The sequence below is a fragment of the Macadamia integrifolia genome, unplaced genomic scaffold (assembly GCF_013358625.1).
Source record: "Macadamia integrifolia cultivar HAES 741 unplaced genomic scaffold, SCU_Mint_v3 scaffold378, whole genome shotgun sequence".
NCBI lineage: Eukaryota > Viridiplantae > Streptophyta > Magnoliopsida > Proteales > Proteaceae > Macadamia > Macadamia integrifolia.
The window spans coordinates 399,826-405,245 of NW_024869817.1; the positions used below are offsets into that span (position 1 = coordinate 399,826).

The 5,420-nt window shown below is 36.5% G+C and overlaps 1 pseudogene; it reads right to left on the reverse strand.

The window, feature by feature from the left end:
• Window positions 1-1,624: 1,624 nt before the first annotated feature.
• On the reverse strand, window positions 1,625-1,939 carry LOC122068373 (annotated as a pseudogene).
• Between the last annotated feature and the right edge of the window lie 3,481 nt (window positions 1,940-5,420).

Here is a 5,420-nt window from a genome sequence, read left to right on the forward strand (position 1 = left end):
TGGGTTCAGCTGGATAATCTATTGCAAATAAAGAAAGATCAGTAGGTTCAGAATCCAGGGAGTATAGAGACTCAAGATCAACATCTTGTAGATCATCATGATGTCCTATAACCACATGAATCGAGTTATCCCTTGGGTTTAGATAAAGTTAAGTTCAGTATTCCTTGCACTACTAGTCTCTTTACCTTACCGATATTACCCATGTCCCTTATTTGATTGTCGGACAGTTGAATCTCTCACTTCTTATTTTACTGTGCACGGTAGACGTATCGTCACCAAAAGTGAATGAGAGTGAGGTGGCGTTTTGAGATGAGATGAGATGAGATGTCACAAGTCACAACCCATGTGGGTCGGTGAATAAGAACAATTTATGATGAATCTTCATCGATCATCTTTCATAGTCCATATTCTCTTGTCAGTCGCTGTTATTAATGAGTTGGCACAGCCGACTTTTGATGCGATATGTGCCGCCTTGCGCGTCATTCTTTCTTCTTCTTGCTCGGCTACATCCCACCGCACCGCACCGTCCTCATAACCCTTGAAAAAACAGTCAAACTCCCATGTCCTGTCAGTTGTCGGCAATTCGTCATTCGAAAAAGAAAGTTTGAAAAGAAAAAGAAAAGTTTTGATTTTACACGTCACTTCTTCCAATTGGCGGCTCTATCCATCATATCTCTTATTTTTTGTCTCCGGTATACCTCTCAATGAGTGTCCCCCTTTTTTCTTTTTCTTTTTCTTTTATTTTATTTTTTCAAGAACCAATGGTTAAATTGACCATGCCATCTCCTAAAAAAATATCACAATTATAAGGTCAATTTCTCTGTTTCACTAAATTATACTTAGACTCCTTTCATAGTCACTGTTAAGGAATATATCATAATTATTGATATCAGTAACTATATTTTATTTTAAATATCAAAATACCCCTATTAAATAAAAAATACCAAAAATACGGTTACCATAAGTTAATATTTCTTTACCTAAATCAATAGGTTTTGGGCCCATTCCAAGACCTAATTTATCTTTCTCTCAAATCGAGCTATTGGACCATCAGCTATCTTTCATAGCAGCAGTAGCGGCATCAACGACGAAAGACGACCCGTAGGACCCGAGGTTATAATGGTTAATAAATATTATAAACCATTACAGTATAAACAGAAAGAGTCTAGAGCTTGCTGAGTTTACCCAATGAAGTAGGCAACGACCCAGAAATTTGGGTGTCTACGAGACCCAATACAGTTAGGTTTTCGTAGTCATCGATTTCATCTGGGATTTTTCCGACGACATCTTTGTTCCCTCCGGCACGAAGGAGTTGCAGGCTAGACAGTTTTTCTGAGCTCCGATGGCAAAGAACCCCCAAGACGGTTATCTAAGAGAAGAAGATTTTGAAGGCTAACGCAGTTCCTAATCTCGACTGGATTTTTTTTTTTTTTTTTAATAAAACCCCAAAACCATTAGATTTCTTTTAAAGAGACTTCCATAATCTTCGGAATCAAGCAAATTCAACACAAGAAAAAAAGCTTCAGAATATCTGACTTCAGTAATTTTCTTTGATTAAGAGTTAAGAACAACATCTAAATACTAGCATAAAAAATTCCTAAAAAGAAACTACATAATTGAAAGGAGCTCCTAATCGAACAAGCTGAATCCCATATCATCATCACTCTCTTCCTTGGGCTCTTCCTTGTTCTCCTCAACTGTAGGAGCAGCTATGGCGGCACCCCCACTTGCACCTCCAGTTGGGGCAGCAACAGCAACGGCATCACTGCCACTTCAATATTCCTCTTCTCTACCAACTTAGCAAACAAGCTAGGCCAGCATGATTCAACTGCCACATTCGTAGCTTTCGCCATGGTTGCGATCTTTTCCGCCGTGACGGCAATCCCATCGTCATGGATAAGCAAAGCAGTGTAAGTGAAGCGATTTCACTGACTGACATGTGAGAGAAGTTCCTTCGAAGTCTGACTGCTTCCTTCTCGGCTAGAATCTTGCCTGTGAGCTGGTTGGAGTTCAAGATTAAGTCTTGGAGGTTCCTGAGCTTACCAATACTTGCAAGAATGCTACTCATGAGACTATTGGAGCTGAGGTAAAGGACTGTGAGCGAAGGGCATTCTCCAATGTCAACGGGGATAGTAGCGGTGAGGTTAACGTCGTAGATAATAAGTTGTTCGAGGAAAGTGAAGGACGAGAGATTGGAAGGGACGGGGAGGGTATAATGGTTAAAACAAAGAGTTTTTTAATGATAAGAATATAATGGTCATTTTAACTCCACACTTAACATTGACTGACGATAAGGGGTTTGAGTATAATTTTGTGAAATAGAGGGGGTGGTCTTATAATTATGACATTCTCCAGAGTATAGAGCAGTAAATTTTCTTTAAAAAATTACCATTTACTGTCACGTGTTGACTGTGGAAGATGTCATGGTTTTTATTTTATTTTATTTTTTAACTATGGGCTGTGAAACCTGTGGCTTGTGATAATAGGAGCAGATCCGTTACTTTTAGGTCTCTTATTACTTATATTAAGTTAAAAAATGAAAGTGAAATTTATGTCAAGTTGATATGCCGAAGAAGATAATAGGGAAGTTGACTTCCAATCCAGCCGATGAGTCCCACCCACACATTCTTATTTGTTTATAATTAACTTGGAGGTGGGGTTTACAGTTTATTTCTTTACCAAATAATGAAGAGTTGATAGTAATAGTATTATTTAAGCTGGGGAAGAGGCTTCTTATATTATATTTTTAAATTATTTTATTTTTATTTAGAACAATTAATATAATAGTGAAAGAGGGATAGTCGTCTTACTCTCAGAGAACCTTTTTCCCTTGAGTTAATTATCGTATAAGGGTAGTGGGTTACATTAGGAGTTGTAACTAATTCAAGGTAATGAAAGAAGTTATTATATGTGGTAGTTGTTGGGGAGTCGATATCTTAAATTCTCTTGTGTCTAAGGTTTTATATGGATATTATATTGTTGTATATTTTCTATATTGGGTTTTCGTTATATATCTGTAGTGATGCTTTATTTCTTTGTAAACAAACTAAAAGAAGTGTGAGGATGAGTGTTTTTAACCCTATTATCCATTAATATTGAAGCAATATCTCATCTCACTGAGGATATAGACAATCTTTTTGAATCTCGTAAATCTGTGTACATTATATGATTACTTGTTTTTGTTTTTCCATTCTTATTTGCATCATTTTAGGATTGTATTTATATAGTAATTGCATGAGAGTAGTGGTTAATTAATTATTTTCAAGTGAGATAGTTATTGTAACCGCTTGTGATGTTTTATTCAAATAGGTTAATTAATTATTTTCAATTGAGATAGTTATTGTAACCGCTTGTGATGTTTTATTCAAATACGTACCAACAAAATGGAGAAATAGGTTTGCGTATCTAAATTTTCTTTCTGGAAACTTTGATCCTTAACCAATTACTCTTTCAGTGGAGACATCAGGCTTCCTCAGTTATGCCAAGAGGCATGGCTTCCTCTGTAAAGTCAACATTCTTTCCTACAAATTCCCTCTTTTCATTATCCTCAATCCACGAGTTACATATTTCTAAACTTGGCATCAGGTCTAGGGTATAGACCAGTGAGTGGAGAAACTAGAAGGTGATGTGGGTTCTCTCATCATTGAATAACAATAGATCACGAAGAGGCTAAATGAGTTGCTTAAGAAGATTAATTCTGGATCGACTCTCACCTGCACTCCCCAAACAATGCCATTCTTCTCTTTACTTTCATGCCACAGAATTAGAGTGGGAAGCCATTAATAGATAATAATACAAAAGAACTTTGAAAATTCTCCAATAGCAAGGGGGTTTTTAATTAAAAAGGGCTTGTATCTTCTATCCGACAACTCCCCCCTCCACACAAACATAGGGGGTGTGCCCCTATGAGGGGTAGGATGGTCATTTCTTGCCCTTTGTGTCTGTGGTGTATGGGAGCTGTCAGTCAAAAAAAAATTTCTCTTCAGAAAAAGTATTATTGTCTCATAGGTGTGTCATTTTTCAAATGTCAAAAAACAAGCATTTTGCAACATGAACATGTGATGGGTCCATTCTGGCTATTGGATAAATAGGACATGGTCTAGATTAGACACATGTCAAATTTTGAGGTCTCAATCAATCGATTCATTTTTGTATTGATATGCATCCCATATATGTTCATGCATGTGTACGATTCTGATAAAAATAAAAATAGATAATCTAGATTTGGCTTGTGATTTTTAAAAATGTTGCTTCCATTGTTATATGAATAAATTTTTAGAAATATTGCGTCCATTGTTATATGGATAACTTACATATATATATATATATATATATATACTAGCAAACATGCACGTGCATGGGACAATATGTTAAGGCAATAGAGAAACATGTGAGGGGAGATCATAGACAGAGTTTAAGATAGAAGGAATGTGGAGCGAGGAAGAGTTGATAAGCTTTTTGTGTGTTAGAGAGAGAGAGAGAGAGAGAGGTTAGGACTTCGAAAAGAGCTAGAAAGAGAGAAAACAGGATAGAGGCTAAGAGTTTGAAGGAGGCAGGAGAGAGAATGAGTTTAGAAAAGAGTCTAGAAGGAAAAGAAAAGAGGTAGTATATATCAATATCTGTCCCCAATTCAGATATATTTTTACCAAGTAAACCAAAATGGGACTTTTTCTCTTAAATGTTTTGTTCATGGACTAATTTCCTAACCAAAAGAACAGAACTCTTACCCCAATTCTAAGAAGTGAATGAAAATTCTATAACACATTAGTGAAAGGAGGGAAGCTGAGACACCAAGGTTGAAAGATACTTGTAAGAATTTCACATTGCACTATGAAGCATAACAATTGCCTCAGTTATGAATACAAGAGAAACTATATATTAAATCACCACCTAAGATACCATGGAAACTGACATGAGATGATGGCATCAACTTAATTCTTCTCCATTTGCAGAGTTCATTTTGCAATTGGATCAAAGAATGTGAGGATTTTATTTGTTACATTCACTTTGGATTCCACCATAATTTGTGAATAAAACAACAATGGCACTACTCAAGGATCCCAAATCAAAAGAGGAATTCAAACATGGCATATGAGCAGAACATGAGAATTAAACAAGATGTTAATCCTAGGCAACAAATTAGTTGGACAGAAAGTTTTACCTCATAACCATATTATCTCTTCTAAGCGCAACAAAGCACCCTCTCCCATTTTCTGTGAGAAAACTAAAGAAATCCATGGTTCCAATTCTGGGGAAGTTTTCTAGTCTGACCCAAAAGGAAAAGGAAAATCCCTTGTTATGAGGCCACAAGTGTTCTTATCACACTTCCCTATAATAGTGTGTGGGTAGTAGCCAAAGATTGACTGATGTCTCTCTTCCCTTGGGAGGGAAAAGGACCTGCATCCCATCCTCTCTCCTCT